Below are 18,905 nucleotides of genomic sequence, written 5' to 3'. Positions count from 1 at the left end.
AGCAGGAAGAGTGCCTGAAATGGCACAGAAATGAGATCAAGCAACAGCTAGAGCTGTGTGTCTGCAGGCAGAAGGGGGAGAATCACAGGATCACAGAAAACAGTAAGAAAGAAGGGCTGAGTGGAAGCAAAATATTTAAGTGGGTAAGCACATTGGACTAAATGGCCTGATCATCTCCCTAGACCACCACAGTTCCATTATGCATTTTTGACACTCTCTCCCAGCCTCTCTGATAGTGATGAACAGGAGGCCTATAAAGCTGGCTTGCTGTGAAAATGTGCCAGGCTACTAACTGTGGAGTGACTTGTCATCTCTGTTGTTAAACAGCTCACTCGCCTCCCTGAATCTCACTGGGATGCTGTTTGTAAGCACAAAACTTGTTAAACTCAGGCTTGCCTGCAATTTCTGTAGCACCTGGTGATTTTGTGCTGGCAAGCTAGAGAACAGGCTGATGACAACTTGAACCCCTGTGAGGGGAGAAGTGAGTACCTAAATAGCTGTCCTACATTGTATGGCACTATTTACAACAGCCTAACTTCCCTTCTCTTTCCTCCTGACTGTATTTTATGGTAATGATCCAGACACGACCCAGCTATCTCTGCTCTTCTGGAGAAGCACAACACAATTATGAAAGATCAGACAAGATCATCTGCCACGAAGATAGGGGGAAAAAAGGCCAGTCCCTAAGTTTTATATAAAGAACAAACAAAACTGCAGTAACCCATAGGGAGTTACATTCATGGAGAGAAACAGAATCACATTGTTCAATAAATCAGAGGAGAACAAAGACCTTCAATGACAACCCAAGACCAAAGCCATTTCTGCTAAGGAGCCTGCATCCGCGTACTGAACACAACCTCACCTCTTCCCCTTCCGGCTTAACAAGTGATTTCATGGAGCTCTTTGTGCCAGCATGCAGGCAATTCCCTGAGCTGCCTCTCTTCCCTGGGCTTCTCACTAGAGGGCAAAGGATGTGCTGTACCAAGTGCTCTGCTCTGCTCTATTCCAGGCTGAATTCTTCCTGTTACTCTCAAAAATACCAGGTTAACTCTCCTTGACGTATATGCTCTTAGGTGCTTTGTTGTCTGATACATTATTATGTTACTTAAAACCTCCACATTATAATGCCCACAATCTTACCAAGGTGCAGTCTCAATGTATTAAGTGACAGTTTACAGATCCAGCAAAGGACAAGCATTCCCACAAAATTCCCACGAGGTGTCAAAGACAAGACAAAACCACTGAAGAAAACAGGTAGGCAGAGGCAATGAGAGAATCAAGGATTAGGGTAACAAAATTAATGTGATGTGCACAATTGTGGCATTTTCGGTCTTTAATGTTTTTAATGATGGTGTGCTGGACATACCAGAGTGCTGGGACACTTATGATGATACCAAAAAATTTCTGAGAAGAAAGTTACTGAATTTTTACTTGCTCTCTTTGCTGAAGAAAACCCGATACAGTTTGTGGTATCATCTGATGTATCTTATATATTTAAGAAGCTCTCTGCTGACATCAGAGAAAAAACCATCAGTGTATCTAGAGCATGTCTCAGTGTCAGACACAGACAGAGGTGGGTTTAGAAATGAGCACTGAAAACTGTCACAGGTCTAGAAAACCTGGAAAAGAAAAATTATTGAAGGAATTGCATTTACTGGATTTAGGAAGAAGAAATTTGAGGAGGAACACGGGAAACTGTCTTCTAGCAGAGCTATAAAAAGGACAGGGATTAATTGTTCTCTGCTTCTGTGGCAGGAGGGGCGTGCAACAAATAGTGGCCAGCTTTGTTTTCATAAACAAAGATTTTGGTTAAGTATCAGAAGGAGATTTATTCTGAAAATAGGAAGAGAGAAGCAGTGAAGCAGCCTTGAAGGCTGTGAAGTCCCTGTTTATGGAGTCCTTTAAGAACAAAGCTTTGTTAGTCAGTGATGGTGTTGGTATGTTTACTTTTTTGTAAGGAAGGGGCCTCTGAGGTCCTTCCAGGCCCATATTTCATGGTTTGTACCAGGTCTGCAGTTCTAGCCCAGCAAAGCTGCAAGATGTAATCTCATTATATAAATAAACAGAAATCTCCATTGTGTTCCAAACAACCAAACCTGGAAAGGAAAACAGACGGTGTGGTGAAAACAAATGCCCCAAGATTTATAGGTGTAATTTGACCCTGCAGTTCTATTGAGGAGTACCTGTGAGGAGTGTCCTAGGTCGAGTAGGCTAAAGAGGGGGAAAAGACCCTTACTCCTCATAAATTTTGTGGCAGGACAAACTGGCTTATCCTGTGTTTAAACAGGCGGCTTCAGGGCTGGCAGTGGGATACAGCTTTATCTCAGTGACTGTACTCAAAATGTGCAAATAAATAAACTTCTAGCAAAATTTTATTGAGGGAAATGTCCTGAGGTAGCTAAAATGGTTCATAATTTCAAAGCTGGAATGGGAGAGAGATTTGTGAAATTAAGATGTCTATATTCCTTGTCCAAAGTCAGAGGGGAAAGCTGAAGAGCACATGGGTAAAATGTATAAACTTTAAATTACATTATGAGTAACCTAATGTATAAGTACTACATATAAGACTGATGAGTATTTTAAAACAGCTTCCACTGGGTTTGAGTTGAAACATTAGATTTACTCAAGTGTAAATTCTCTCAGTTAATAAAGCTACATATGATTTGGCACTGTATACATGAAAATCTAATGTGTTTGCTTTGAGATAGCTTCATTAGGTTTCTTTCCTCATCCCAAATAATTAACTGATTGTTCATTTTCTGTGATCTCAATGGCTTGGTTTTGCCTTTATTTTTTGTTTTTGTTTAAAAAAGGGGTTTCCATGTCAAACATAAAGGCTCCTAAACAGTGATAGATCATGACCAATGATCCTTCCTCAAGCACTCAAGCACATGTGTAAGAAAAGAAACACAGTGAGCTTAACTCTGGAAGATGATAAGAACTGTGTTCCCAGTCCAGCAAACTGTGTTTGTCCTGGGAATAATCCGATTCAGCTGGGTTATTTGTGTGCTCCAATCTAAGCACCGGGAAGGAGAGCAGTTCAATCAGTACCTGTCGGGATAAAGAGAAGCAGTGCAGATCTGATCATAGCAATGGAGTGCGCTCCCTTATCTTCAATGCAGCTCCTCTCATGTATGCAAAAACTGGATCTGGATCTCTAAGGTCCTTTCTCCCTTTAGACTGCAGCTTTCAACATGATACTTTCACTTGGAATAACATCAGTTAGTTGAGGTAACAGATACATATCTGGTTTATGACAGAAGGAAGTTGCCCAGGTTCTGTAGAAATTATTTCTCTTTGTGTTACATAACCTAATAAATGTATATTCTCCAAGAAGGTTAAGCTTGGAGTATCTGAAAGTCCTGTCCAAAGTCCACAGTGGTGAAAAAAGCAGGCTCTATCATGCTACCTTTGGCATGGAAGGATGGACTGCTTAGCCAGGTTGGTGTGAATTGATGAGTCTCAATTCAACTCACAAACAGGAGCCTTGGCTCAGCCCTGCCACTAGCACCTCTGTCCCATGCTCCACTACACAGGGCAGAGAAGCACAAAACCTGATGGGAAACCCAGAGAACAAACTGTTTCAGAGTTCAGATCCATCCTAGGGTAGATGTTTGTCACCACTTCTCTGTCTATCAGAGCTTTGTTCACTGTGGCCCAGAACTGAATAATGCAAAAGCCTACTTGAATCATGTGGCCTCTGCTTGCTCTCAAGTTTCTTGGATGAACAGCAGTTTACTGCAATACTGCAGCATCTACATCCTATGTCTAGGACTGTTTTTCATCTCCTTCTTGCTTCAGAGTAGCAGGGCTTGGACCACTGGAAAGGATTAATGGAAATCAGAACAACATCAAGTCCAGAGCTCCTGGCTTAGAGAAATGGACATTTTCTGTTTCCTGCCTTTCCCCTGCAAGCTGTATAGCCTGGATCTGAAAGCTGTTAGCTCGTCTCACTGGGGGTCAGCTCTAGTCCAAAAAGACTCAATTTGGTGCAGAGCTATAGATGGTTATATAGGGCCATATACATATGGTTACTCAGTAGTGCTTATTGAATGTTGACAGGAAAAGGAAATGAAAAAAAAAGAGAAAACAGCTAGCACAAGGCTGCTACAAGCTGCAAAATAAGAAGGAAACCCTCTGTTTTCCGTACACTTGCAATTCTCTGTTATCTACTTTCCTTGCTGTTCTCTGCTCCTTCCATAATGTCTCAGTGTGTAAAATCATAATGCATTGCATAACTTACAGTGCTGATATCAGTGTGGAATTTGATGCTGTTGGATTTATTTTTATTAGATACGGTGATTAGAATCTAAGCAGGGGTCATAGCTTTAAAACTTCTATGAATATGTACTTGTTTCCAATGGGATTTTCTTTGTACTTCTTAAATATCTGTCTGATTCAGAATACTTATCGAAACTTGGAGAATGAATGTGTATGGAGTAGCATCAGGAGGACAGGTTTGGATCTTAAAAGCCTAGTCAAATGTCTTAAGGGCAGCAAATTTGTACTGTAGGGCAAGGTGCTTTATTGCCCAGATTACTGACAACTGGAAAATACCTTCCAGAAGAAACATATGGTCTCAAAAGTATTGGTAAGGAGGTATGATGTGTCTTTTCATGGCACTGAACCAAATCTAGCCCAAAGCTTATGAAAGCTATTACTGTTGAACTTACTGGGAACTGTGGAAAAGGAGTTCAAATTCCGGTGCCTGGGCTCCCAAACACCAGGTCACTAGTGAAGGATCAGGAATCAGTGTCCACCTTTTCTTTACCTATATGTGATGAAGATGGGTCCCAGGAAGAGGAACAAGGAAACTGCACTCCCAAGTGAATCCATTTCTGTACAACAGATTCATTTGTTTATGGGGGGATGAACTGGAGTGTCCCACTGAGGGTAGTAGGCTGAGTCACGTGAGAAGGGAGCCTATCCTACAGTATGTGTTTCATTTGCTTAGTTTGGGGGGGCTGTATTAAATCCACACACCACAGGAACGACGGTCTTAAAACAGCTGATATGCTCACTAGGCTAAAATTAATGTTCTTCATGTTTCATTTTGGTGGTGCCTTTCCTTGACATATCTGGCTCTACCTGCAGTTGTAGTTATTCCAGAAAAGGAGTGCCTTTTTCTGGTTTAAGATAAGCCACTCCTGTACTAGGTTATAGGTGCTGCTCAGTGTTACCTTGCCTGGTCTCTTCAGTACTGTTTGCTCTCCTTTTTATGGCCATCTTGTCTCTTCAGGTCTTGTCTCTTCACGCTGACAGTTTTTCTGTCTTGAGCTATCTGCCTGTGTAGTCCTTGGAAAGCGTCTTATAACGAGAAAAGTAAAAAAAAAAATTGAACATTTTCCAGCAGGTGTTCATGGGCACAAGGAGCAGGTATGTCCTTGGGAAATATCAGCTCAGAGTCCACATTTCAGAACGTGCTCTGGAACATATTGCTCATTCAGGAGAAGCCATACATAAGTGCTTCTGAGACATCTACACCTTGTTTATCAGTTCAATGTCATTGAACATTTTCTCTCATCCTTTCACCAGAAGGAAAAAAACCATGAGTGCATACAAAAGGGTCAGTGTTTTTGAAAGGTCAGTAATTCCAGATGAAATGCAAACCTAAGGCTTAAAAAAAAAAAATCTCCATTGAGCAATAAGGCACTTAGAGTTTGACTTTGTTACGCAAGAGAGAAACTTTCCAGCTGGCTGGCAGTGGCTCCAAAGGGTGTCCGTGTGGTTATTGATTAATTAAATCTATTGTTACTCACTTCTTTCATTAATCCAAGTGTTTTCTCTTCACTTGTGTCCCTGCATAACCCTGTTCTAAAGATTTTGAATCTGTCGGAGACAACTGCTTTGAATATCAGGTTGCTTATTTGAAATGCTAACTGTTCCTGTCTCAGAAATTTCTAGGTGTGGCATTTTATACCTCAGAAGAATGAGAAAGCTACTTAAAGTTGAAGGTGTCTCCTCTCTCATGTTCAGGCCTGGAACTCTGTAATGTGTAACAGAGAGGAAGGGCAAGAAAGGCTGGACCAGAGGGGTGGCTCCGCTACTTTCTGTAGCACCGCACTCAGTTCCAGTGCTGAAACAAAAACCTTAGCAGGTTGTGTGAGGAACAGATGCCTCTAGAGGTTTGACACTTGCTGCTCAGGGTTCTAAATCTCTGGAGGACTAGTGTGGAGGACATTAGTAATATCAGCAAGACAGCAGCACAATTTTGCTTCTCCATCTACTCACCTTGGCCCCAGTGAAAATCTCTGAATAGCTTAATATTCACATAGCCCTCTACTCATGGTCCCAACAACCAAAACCACTGAACAGTACTGCTGCCCCAGCAGTAGGAGGCTGTGTCTAAAAACCCAGAGAAAAGCCCAGCTCTCTCTAGGCCACGCAGTCCCCAGTGCCTCTGTTTGCTGTACTGAGGGTACTTTGTGTGCTGGTCCCTGGCCCAGTGCCACTGACTTGTGTCACACAGGAAGCTGAACCCCTGCCAGCTGGGAGCTGCTTCTGGTCACTATCTCCAGCCATCGGTGCTTGATTGGAGCCTGTTAACCAGGTTCCTGACCTGCCAGCCTCGAAGGTCCCAGGCATTTGCTTTCCCTTTCGAGCCCTTGAGATAGCAGAGTCTGTTCTACGGCAATGAAGGTGTTCAGGAAATGCCAAGTCTGAATTAACTACTGCTGGGTACCCGGAATTTTTAGCTTGACTGGAAACATTTGCCAAAAAGTCGGATGGACTCTGTTCATGCCCAAGAGCAGAGCAAACCTCCTTGTTAAAGCTTCCCCACAGAAGCAATTCTTTATCAGAGCAGTGACAAGTCACTCCTAGTTCCTTCCTGCTCTATACCAGCCCTATTTCCATTGAGATACAGGGGTCATTTGAAGGGTAAAGCTGCAGCCATCACTCAAGTTAAGAGAGCACCACCTCCACCTTTCTGAAGCAGGGCAAGAGAGGAGACACTTCCAGTTCAAGACTATTTGGCTGCTTTATAGTTTTGTTTGGTGAACATAAAAGAGACTTGGAAATTTTGGAGGCCTCTTTTAGGAAATCCTTTACAAGTTCCTTTAGGAGATGGGCTTTACCTCAACAATTCAACTAATTACAATTAGTCACTTGATCCTGGAAGAACAAGGAAATTGTATCATGCATGTTTCATACAGGATTTACTTAAGCATTCAGGGGTTTAGTACTTTGGCACCTGCAGTTAGTCCTTTTGCTTGTAATTTTGGTTGGCAATAATACTGATGCCTTTGTACCAGAGAAATGGGCTTCCTCTTCTGAAGAGCAACGATAATGTCAGCTGGCAGGCTCATTTCTTGCAAAAATCACATGCAAACAAAATATGCATAGGTTGGCCTTGCAGTCCAGTGGGATAACAAAGGAGACATTTGTGCCTGGGGATGACCATTTTCCCCCAGTTGCCGAGGGGGAGGGAGGGAGGTACCCGAAGATTTCCTTGTTGGTTAGTGTAGATCACCGTGGTTACAGCAGTGCTGCTAACAAACTGTGGTAAACCTTCATGCAACATAGTATCAGGAAGGACACCTACTTTCCCTAAAGCATTGTCAAATGGGACTTTTTAACCATTTCCTAGCCACAACAATGTGTTGGCCGTTTTGAGAGTCCCTCCAGAGGACCTAAAACCTCAGAGAGGGGCTGGCACAGCAGATGGGGAGGAGCAGCTGTGGGGAGGAGCAGACGTGTTTAGGTTGCATGCTGCTTAGCAGTATAAATGTGTTGAGCACAGAGGAAATTTGCAGTCAATTTGGTGCAAACAAAATATTTCAGCACAATTGCAGTAATTAAACAGGGATGCTGCTTTTAACTAAACATCTGTTACCTTTTCTGATTGAATTAAATAGTTATAAGCCTCTGAGGCTTATTATTACTCTCTCTTCCTTTCTATCTTAAATCTCTTTTCCTGCTGTCTGTTTTATCAATCAGTGATTATGCCTGAGGATTTTTCAGTGTCTCTCTTTGATCAGATTAGAAATGTTTGTGGTTTCTTGCTCTCTGAAGCCTCGCACACAGAGGACAATTTTCCACAGCTACCTCAGCAGTGCCTTTGTGCCAGCAGCTGCCTGCCCTTCTCCGCTGAGGCACCACTGCTGCCGTAACCTCTGTGGAAGGGACGGATCCTGGGAATAACTTGATCCTGATCTGAAAAAGGCTGCCAGTAGAAGCAGAAAATGCTTTGCCATCATACAGTGATATCTAACACACAGGAACAAAGGCTCAGCCCTTCCCTGAATTGCAATGGGGCTTCACCTGCTTTTGGAGTTGTGTTAAAGCAGTGTAAGGTGCTATGACCAAAGCAGGTGTAGGCAAAACCATTTAACTCCGTACTATATCAAAGAATTTGATTGTTACCATCTCCCCCCTGAAGAGCCACCACAAACAGTGTTTTGGGTGCTGATGTCTACAACCTGCACTACCTGATCCCACAGCAGTAGCAGGGATGACTCTTCTAGCCTTCTGTCTCTTCAGATCTTTTGTTGCTTTCTCATCATCTTATCCTCATCCACCTTCCATGTTTTCCTTTCTGCACTCTTCAAATATTTCTGTATTGGTGTTTTAGGTCATCTTAGTGAAGCTGGAAGAAAAACTGGTTATGAAAGAGCAACAGTGATAATCAGCTCAGCAGCACAGCTCCTGTGTACTCAACTCCACTAGATTCCCTCGAATGCAAGTGCCTGGCCTCACCTGACCTGTGGCCGCAAGAAATCCTGCCTTTGTCTTGGCTTAAATTTGCTCCAAATAGGTCACCCTATCTAAGAAAGGCCATAAGAAAAGAATCCTAAACATTTTAATTTCTGAACTGGCAATAATCTTGGACAGGGCACCACAGAGCTTATAAATAGCTCTTTGAGTGCCCGTGATGTCACAAACCACAGGAGCCTCTGACTTGTGATTTATTACATCGGATCATGACTTGTTCATAGGCTCATAGTTTGCAGCTTATTTACAGTCAGTACACCCACTATTATTCCTAAGCTGTCCCAGTGTTATGCAGATACATAAATGCTGCCTGGAACTGAAACAGTAAACAACCAATTAAAAGTTTAACCTCTTCCTTTCTGACCTCTTCCTACATGATTAACTGAGGATATTGTTGCATAAATTACAGTTGTGTCAGATAATGAAAAATTGGTGTTCTTTCATTTGCCTGTGTATCACAGTTACACTAAAAAACATTTGTAGATTTTTTAATATTTTGCTCAAAAATAATTTCTCATTAAAACTGCATTTCTTTGAAGACATGTTCTTTCCTTTTCTTCACTGCAAGATTGTTGTTCTACAAGACTTCCTAGAATAAAACAGCAAAAGCTAATTTCTGGAATTTAATGACAGAAGAATTTTAATTCTTTTTATAGTTCTTGACACTGCACACATAAACACACAAATTGGTTTATCTAAACAGCAGCTTGAAAAACCAGAGTTGGGCAATGTAATTAGAAAGGGAAAAGCTTGCTATTCAGATTAATTAAGCTAAGTAACATTGAATTTTTATGTCACATCTTTTTGGCACAGGGGGTAATCTCATCTACTTTGACCATGTTTCGGAAGAGGTCACAGTTAAGATTTAAATACAGGGCAGTATAAACCTCAGGCATTAATGAATCCTGAATATAATGATTTTTAGATTGGAAAAATTCTTTGTTCCACTCCCTGTCTATATCACTGAGTTACAGGGATTATTTGGTTTTCATAGCCCGATTGCAGAGAAAAGCACCCACCTAAAAATGTACAGAAAGAACTACGCCATTTCAACCAGTGCTTGTTCAACTGCTTGCATTTTAAAATAAAGAAAATCTCACCCTGAGAAAAATGTGTGATTATATTCAGGTATCTGAAACCTGTTATTTCCTCAGATCTAAGAGCAGACAAGGGAGTAACTGTATCATTCAGAAATGGCAAAATGGGAAATAATTTATGTGGCTCCTCTCAGTATCAGTGGACCTGGCTGGTACATCAGTGTATTCTCTCTATCAAAGGTTACTTTAGAGCACTCCTAAACATATTGTTGTGATTTACTCCCTGGCTTTTAAAAAAAATCCCTCAGGTGAATCTGAGGCTGTAGGAGAAGAAAAGCAATTACCAGTACAAATGTCCTGTACAGTATCTCAGTCTATGCATCATAGTTTCATAGTCTGTGATCTTAAAAGTAGTCCTCAGAACAGAAAATCCTTTTATATTCTCACCGGACCAAGTACCCTAACCTAGTTGGTCAAAGAACATCAAACACTACATGTCAATGTGATTTGCAAGAGACAAACAAAGGAAACTTTTCTGAAGCCAACCGGTTCTTCCTAAACATTCATCTGTATTAATTAAAAGATTTACAGTGTTAGCAGCCCTTACTGGAATTGAAATGGAGTGCAGATAAGATGGTTCAAGGTGCATGAGAAATCAGGTTTACTCAAGTCTTCTCTGTACAGATTTTGCATTAAATACCTAATGTTGTTTCTCAGTAGTGAGTTGTTTAGCTAAGGTGTACCAGTGGCCATGAAAGAGAAATCTAATGTACAGCCTGTCAGCACTATTTCTTCTAGCTGAGTTTAGGTAGGTGGCCTCAAAGCCGGGTTTTATTCATTGTGACCTGCTTTTAAATATGAGTGTTTTCAGACTCTTGCTGGGGTAGGCAGAGAGTGGAGATCATGGCAGAACCATGTGTTTGCTGTCTCTGAAAAGAAGAGGGACAAGGTGCCTTAAATTGAAGAAGAATGCTTATCTTTGTTCAAAGAAAAAAATATTTGTGTGTACTGCTACTACTGTCTTAAAACAGCTGATATGCTCACTAGGCTAAAATTAATGTTCTTCATGTTTCATTTTGGTGGTGCCTTTCCTTGAGGCTACTAATCTCAGGTGTTCAGTCATCAAGGCCTTCAAAAGGAAGAGGCCTTCAAAATTTAGAAATCAAATGATCAAATAAGTAAATAGGGAAAAAATCTTTTTTTTAATACCCCTGCATACGGGGGACATTGGTGAGGAGAGTTCTGTTTTCGAGGTTTTTTACGCAGTCCTAACAGCTCAAATCCCATTTCCCTTTGATCAAAATACCTACGCAATCCCTTGATACCAGGAATTGCAGCTCTAAGGAAAATATTGCAAAACTTTCCTGTATGAAAGCACACAGATTTTTTGGTATTGTCCAGTTCCTGGCACACTGCCACTGGCACCGGGCAGTGCTGGAGGCTCACCGGGTGCCTTCCACAAGTATCCACTGTGGATCTTCCTAGGTCTTACCATATCCCTGGACACGTGGCAGCAGCCACCATCAGAACCCGGACAATGGCTATATAAACCTTTGCTGGTGTCTTTCTTATGTCTTATTTTGGATTTGGAAGAGTTAATAAATATACAGATTTGTTTTTCCTCCTCCGTAATTAGATCCCAGATGAAAAATGTCATAAGCCTCAATTACATCCTTGATCTCCCGAACAATAGAAGCTGTGTTAAAAAACCCAAAACAACTGTCTGCCTAGGAAGGGTGGATGCTTGTCAGTGATCCTCAGCTGAGTTTCTGGTATGAGCCTTGCCCAGGCTGGCTGGGGGTGGTGAGGGGGGCTGCCCGCCGCTGTGGGGGCACCTCCTGCTTCCCTGAGCTGGGCTGGGCTCCTGCCAGGCAGGTGTTTGTGGCTCAAGAACTGGCAGGGTGCTCTGCAGCAGTATGGAGAGGTGTTGGGAAAGGGGGACCCTGGGCAGGTGGGCGAGCAGCTTGCTCACTGCTGTAAGAAGTGGCTTCTTTCCAGTTGGGAGTGCTTTGGCAGAGGGATGGGGTGGACAGATGCTCTGCACTTGCCCAATTTATCTTATGGAGTGGTGTCTTCCCTCTCCTGTACTAAAAATACTTCCCTGAAACATGCCCTCCTGTGCACTCAGTCGTGCAGAGAGCCTGACCCTCAGCTCAGCTGGCAGAAAGCAGTCTTCTGGCATTTTCTGTGTACTTCAGGAAGGGCACAATCAGCTGCCCAGGACCATTATCAAAAAAATTGGGACATAGAATTGCACACATTAACCCAGCCTCTCCTCTCTTCCTCCTCCCTCTGACTCAACAGGTGGTGTAAGCTCCAAACAGCATCCTTATCCTACAAATGTGTTTAATTTCCTTAACAAATTGAGGTATTAGGAATTTTAAACCCCAGATGTTTCGCAGTTATGTAAACCAAGAGGCACCCAGATGCTCACCTAAGAGCAGAGGGAAAATCCCTTTGGGAACATGTGCCTGGCCCATGGCTGCAATGGGCTGCCAAGCAGTGTTATTCAAGATGTGACGTGCAACAGCCTGAGATAGCAAAAGCCCAGGGCAAGGAGAATGAGGTGAAGGTGTAAAGTGACATACTGTTCCTTTTCTTTTTCCCTAGGTGGGCCTTGGGAAAATTAGAATATACTAGAGTTGTGCCTTCCAAATCTAGAGCCAAATTCTCCTCTGCATGAACTCACAGACACCAGCCAACCAGAAAGAGGCCTGCATGACAACAAGTATCAAAAGAAAAAAGATGTAACAAAACAGGTAAATATTAACATTCAGTGGTTCCCAGTGTACTGTATTTCATTTTCCCCTCCTTGTTTTGCTCCCCTATGGAGACAAAGAATCATTGTCTGGAAAAGAAGAAATTTCCTCTTGTTTTGTTGCATTAGGGCATATAGGAAGTTTTGAAAATGCTTGCATTTTTGAAAATTCTTGTCTATTTTTAGAACTGTCACAGACACTGAGTCTGTTTCCTGGAGGTCTTTCGTGGTGACCTTGAGATGGTGACTATGAAGTCTTTGAACTCTTAGAGAAAGTAGCTGGGTCTTTATTTCCTTCCAACAGCTTCTTTTGTCCTTTCAATTGAAGAGATGTTAATGAACACACACTGTTAAAAACAGCTATTCCTACCTCGTACTAGAGGTCATCTACACCATAACAGCTCTGCTGAAAAGAGGAAAATGATCTCCTGGTGTGGATTCAGTCCTGTGTGAGCTTTTGCTTTCCTTTCTTCTGCAAGGCTCTGTCCCTCACCCAGAATGGGCAGCCTGCCTCTCTCTACTCTGGGATGTCCTGTGTCACAGGGATCAATGACACAACCTAGCCTTATCTTGTACTAGGAAATTATAGAGCTATCAGGAGTGCAGAAAATACCTTTTCTCTCCCTCTCCTCCCACCAGTCAACTTCAATCAGCACAAGCTTTACTGTAAATGCAGTGATAAGAGGAAAAAGCAGCAGCAGGAGGCTTTTTACTGGTGTGGCTTATTATTACTATCTGACAAAATAAACTTCAAATGCAGTACTGAGGCTTGCTAGTTGCATCATTGCCCCTGTAGCTGTATCTTGTTTAGTGGAGGCAAAAAATGAGATTTGAAACTGTGTAACCAGTGAGACGGGACTTTATTAAAAGTTGCAGCACCACGAGGAGTGAAGGAACTAAGCTGCAGGTACGTAATAAAACATTTGATAATGTTTTAAGGACATCTACATGAATATGGGGCCTTTCCAAGGGGACCTTCACAAAACTCTGTGTGTCTCTTCTCATTCCATCTCGCCTCTGTTCAGATACCGAGGAATCCATGGCTGGGATATCATCAGGCCTTTCTGGCTGAAAGCTACCGACTGTAATAGTGCCTGACTCAGTTTCAGCCTAGTGGCCTCCTGAAACTCTCAATATGTGCCAGATATAAGGAGCTCTTCATCATGCAGGTATCTCCAAAGAACCAAATTAAGGCCAGCATATCCTGGCATGTAGAGCACTAATCAGTCCTCTGAGGCTGAGTCACCATTGAATCTCACCAGACCAGGTTTTGAATCAGGTCAGAGGATCAGTTGTTTATCGTCAAAATCCTCAAGCTCTCTATCCCTACTTGCCAGTAAAGCTGTTCAGCTTCCCGCCACTGTTTCGAAGCGTTACTTGTTCAAAGTGGCCTGTGCTTGACTTCTCCTTAATGCAGCTCCCTGGAGAGGAGGAAACACAGTGTCACCCTGGGCCAGAGCTGGGTGCCCTGGGTGAGTGACCTTTGCCAAGCTAACCTGCCCTCACCTTGCCCGGCAGCATTAATTGCCTCTTAGGGCAGCTTTGTCGACAGCTCTGGGACGTTGGGACAGACAGCTCATGCTTCCTCTAGTTAGGAGCCAGTAATAGCCACTTTGGGTCCTGGGATGAGAGAAGGAGAGGCTGGTAATACCCCTGCTTCAGTGCCCCATTAGAGTGGAGGAATCCTCAAAATGTGGGTTAGTTTCAGCTGAGCCCCCTCCCTCTCCAGCCCAGGCTCTTCCTCATCTTGTTTCAGCTCTGCACCACAACCCACGTGAGGAGGGCGTGATGCTATTTATTCTTGTTTCCTCCCTCTCTGACATCCTATCAGAAACACCAGTCTGAGTCAGAGGCAGAGGCTGTGACTGAAATGAGAGAGAAAACTCGGAAATGCACAGATTTCAGCCCAGTGTGGCTACCCCAGCTCTTTGGAAAACTGGGCCTCAAAAATGTGTGAGATACTCAGCAAAACAGCAGCTAAAGAAAGATTATGTGAATTAGAAAGTGCCCAGCAAGCAGCAAGAAAAGGAGTGGCTGGCTTGTTGTAGGTAAGGAACAGGACTCAGAGGAGTGTTGTAGCATGGGTGTTACATGACCTTCTACCCTCTTGCAATATCTGCTATTTTTGGACATTTGCTGAGAAGAATCCCTCCAAGATCACTCCTCTGGTTTATTGGGTGGTGTTAGCTGGGTTTTCCAGCACAAACAGAACTGTGCTACAGCGAGAGGTTTCCAGCAGTGATATTTTTCCACATGCATTTGAATGAAAAGTCATTTAAAAGCCTAGTCTCTGCATTTGGCAAGTAGGGGCAGGGTACCCCAAACCAAACACATGTGTCCAAATATTCTAGTCCCAAACACTTAGATCTAGCTGCTTACAACATGTTTCATTACACATTAAGCAGCACAGATCTGGAAGGATCTGGAAATACTTTCCACATCCAGATCTCCCCAGCAAGAACCATGTCTTGGGCAGATTGCATTTTTATTGCCTTCATTGCCTTGCTGAGATGATATCCCAGTACTTAAGGTGAACTGTGTGAGTAATGGTACCTCAGTAGAATGGAGCCATTTACTTCTGCTCAAGTGAACTGGTGCTTAATGGTCTGTACAGTTATATGACCTCTGGTTGCAATCTGATCAGATAGCACAAACTAAATGCATTGGAGTCTTGCTGATAACAGGAGAGTGGAGGGTCAGGATCTAGGGTATTGCCCAAAGTAGGGACAGCTGGTCAGCAGGTGGCAATCTTATATCTGAAGCAGGAAAGGCCCACCACTGCTAGAAAAATTTGCTACCTGCCGTGTCTCAGTGAGACGTGTAATCTAGAGACCTGGATGCTTTGGGTACTGGTTCTAATCACACGGGTTTAATTTTTCTTTGCAGTCTGTTAACAGCACACCTTTGCCATGTCCCAGATATTATGACTTAGTTTCCCTTCCTTCCATTCTGCTGTGCCCTCTAGTTGCAGATCTGATAGGTTATATTCAGCCTCCTCCTTGGCCAGACAGCAGAACAGGGCCAGACATGCAGCCTCATTATTTGCAGCTAAAAAGCTGCTATGGAATGGGTGCACCTTGCAAATGCAAGCCCTGCATTATCATTAACCAGATCTGCTGCTCAGGTCTGTGAGAGAAGGGTGTCTTGGTCCTTGTGGGCATGAATGGCTCACTAACTTCACTGGCCTGGTTTGCCCATGCAAAGTCAGTCAGCTGCAGCAGTTTGGTCAACACCAACTTTAATACAACACTTCAGCTTAGGCATCTTTGCTCATATAGTGCTACTTCAGAAATTCTTTCCTTTGGGCTTTTTTATAATACAGAGAAAAGAGTGGCACAAACCATTTCCAGAGCATTTGACCTCATTTTCAGCCTGTCAAGTGGGAGAGAGGCCGTGAAGCATAAGGAGAGTGGTTGGGACCAGGCAGGGAGTATGCAGCAATGGCAGCATTTGTGATACATGTTGTCCTAACAACAGCAGCTTTCTCTAACCCAAGATTTCCTGTGCTAACATCTTGAGGAATCCTTGGGTATGGCCTGTTACCTGAAAGGCACTTCATGCTCCTGTGGGGAGGGAGGAGGTGAGAAAAAAACTGATGCTGCTTCTTTTGAAATGAATTTAGCATTGAGGAGAGTAACGTGTTCCCAAACCTGGAGCCTGAAGCTCTGTCTTATCTACAGGGCAGGGAAACAGGCAGAGCTGGAGCAAATGTTCCTATCCTGCACTTTCTAGGTGAACTGGGACCTTGCATCCATGCATGTGACATGCTGCAGGAAAAGCGCAAGTGTTGGTGATAGCCAGTTCTTTCTTGTGCACTTTGCTGGGCATGAACAGTGGCCAAACTTCTTACAGACCTCAGAGTACCAGCCCCCAGCAGTCTGATGTAACAGTGCTTATCCCAGTTTCATGCAAGCAAGGTAAGGGACCTAAGACTAGGTGACCTGGGCACGGTTGCATGACAGGTTTGTTGCAAGACAAGCAGTTATACCAGAGCCTCCCAAATCCTTGCCCTTTCTCTTGGGTTAGAGCAGCTTCGGTTGCCCATTCAGATCTCAGCCCCATAACCAAACAGTTAATTTGGGCCTATTGTAAGTGAGATATGAACCACTGAGGATTAAAAGCCATTTTTCTCATCCTGCCAGCAGTCACCAACTGGAATTTGACAGCTAAGCACTGCTAGTCTGTGCTTCATCTAAGCTGGCAGCCTTCTTGCTGAAGTCAAGGTCATTGGGAATAGCACAGTACAGTGAAGAGGCAATTAAAGCACACGGAAGCCACCCAGGCACTCACAGCGGGTTTGATTTCTCACCCCTTCTGCTGCCCAGTTTTCACAGTGCACATCTACAGATTCAGGTTATAACCCCAGAAATGTTGCAACAAGGTAGGGCTTGGAGCACATTTTGTCTGCAATGTTTGCACGGTCTGTCTCACAAGCAGCCAGGGCTGTCCCAGGCATGCCAGCAATGCAGGCAGGAATGGCTGGATGAAGCTCCCAGGTGGAGAGCAGGGCTTTAGCTTCCATCCCACTGTAACCCAAATGGTGTCAAGCATAAGGTCCCTGAAACTGAAACCTCCCTACCTACTGCTTGCTTGGCCGCCTGCAGCCTTTACCCAGAGAGCTGGTGGTGCTGCAGCACTACAGATCAGAGGTGTGCGGGAAAGAAAGGGCAAGCATCGGAGTGGGGCTGGCTCAGACAGCTGCTCACACCCTGCCCACCCAAGCAGTGATCTGCATTCAGAACCTGACCCAATTCCAGCTCCTGCTGGCTTCACAGGAAAAACACTGTGGGGTTTCCAGGAAGCACTTGCACAACAGCCGATACCAGGTGAGCTGCAGGCCGAGACAGATGTGTTGTCAAAGCAGTGTTGCCACGTGTTGTAAGGATGAGTGAAGGATATTGGCATTTTGTGTCATTCATACCTAGGGGACCATGTTTTCTTTTCAAATGCAGTCAAAATGGAGGGGAGAAGAGGATAAGCATGGTTGTGACTTTAAGACACCAGTTATGAGTAGGAATGTGTGTCTGGCATAAAGTTCTTTCAGTAATGCTTATGTTGCTTTTATGCTTTTGTGGAAAACTCATCAGTGTATTAAAAAGGGTAGGGTCCTTTGCTTTAAGAAAAGGGCTATGACCTGGTGGTGTGAAATTACTGTGTTTTGGAAATTTTCCCTTCATATCTGACATTTGCTCTATATCTACCCAGGCGCTCTGACCCGTCTCTCATTAAGAACAACCTCTAATCACATGTGAGCACAAGTGGAGGATAATATATTTTCTTTCACCAGAATGAAGAGGGAAAGCAGTGACAAACACAGCAACTGATGGGAAAAGTCCTCTCTTTAGTATGAACCAGATGTCTTCCAGCCTGAGGAGCTGGTGTATGGCTCACAGTGGAATGGGAGTGCTGGGTTGGACGAGAGGGCTTGGAGTCATGCACCTGGCCTGACCTGGTCATGCATGCTCCTTGTGACCATTGATGCAACACTGGTTGCTTCTCTCTGAAAGCCATTTGCTTTCCACCCACCTACTGGGTGGAAAGCCTCAGAAAAGCTTGCCTTGGAAAAAAATGCCTGGTCATCAGCCTGGTAAGTCAGGCTTCTTGTCTCCTCTCTCTCTCTCTCGACCTCTTTTCCCAGCCAGAAACACATTTGTCGCAGACCCACAGAGTCCACATCAGAAATCTCTGCTTTAGCTTCCCTGGAACTGGGAATATCTAGAGAGCCAGAAGAGGGAAATGAGAGCAGAAGATGGAGCAGGGAGCTATGAAAAGAAATGCACAGGAAAAATGAGATCCATGTGTGATCCCAGGCTACAGGATGGGTATGTAAAGGAAAGGAAAGAACAGGACTTATAGAAAAGAGTTCTGGACCCAAGGGAACTAGGTGAGAGACATGGCAAATTTTACTAGAAAGGTCTCCATGGCTGAAAGACATCAAAAGGCTGTTTTTCCTGCTAAGAGCAGGGAAACAAAGCAGTATTCATCTTGGAAAATGTGAGGCATAGGGATAGCTGCAGCCCTATGGAGAGGTTCACGTTTTTCTTTAGATGGCCTTTGCTTAGTTATGCTATGTACCAGTACTTACAGCACAGCCCTGCTGATGCCACAACTTAACCCTGCAATGCTAGCAAGTGTCCGTAATGGCTGGTCCCAAACCACGCGGGTCAAGGTGCCACGTGGCTTTCCTTCTTGGCCAGCACCCAAGAAGGAGCTGTAGCAGCTCCACAGATCCCATCCCCACCTCTATCTGCCTGGAGGCCTCCCAGAGTCCTGGCCAGCTCGGCGTGGGGGCTGGGAGGACAGCGGTGCTGGCGTAACTGGTTTGGGCAGCATACCAGACCGGAGCCGGTGCCAGACAGCGCTGCCCCCGCCGCGGGGCCGCCCCCCCCGCCCCCCCG

The 18,905-nt window shown here is 44.0% G+C and overlaps 1 long non-coding RNA gene across 1 annotated transcript in view; it reads left to right on the top strand.

Moving 5' to 3' along the window:
* The window catches only part of LOC108446146, an 83,121-nt gene that overhangs the window by 43,836 nt on the left and 20,380 nt on the right, over window positions 1–18,905 (top strand). Inside the window, exon 3 of the long non-coding RNA XR_001861261.1 lies at window positions 12,360–12,508. This is a non-coding gene — a long non-coding RNA (uncharacterized LOC108446146). The remainder of the gene's footprint in view (window positions 1–12,359; window positions 12,509–18,905) is intronic.

This window comes from Corvus brachyrhynchos, unplaced genomic scaffold (genome assembly GCF_000691975.1).
Source record: "Corvus brachyrhynchos isolate BGI_N302 unplaced genomic scaffold, ASM69197v1 scaffold3, whole genome shotgun sequence".
NCBI lineage: Eukaryota > Metazoa > Chordata > Aves > Passeriformes > Corvidae > Corvus > Corvus brachyrhynchos.
This window is presented reverse-complemented; position numbering and strand designations above follow the sequence as displayed.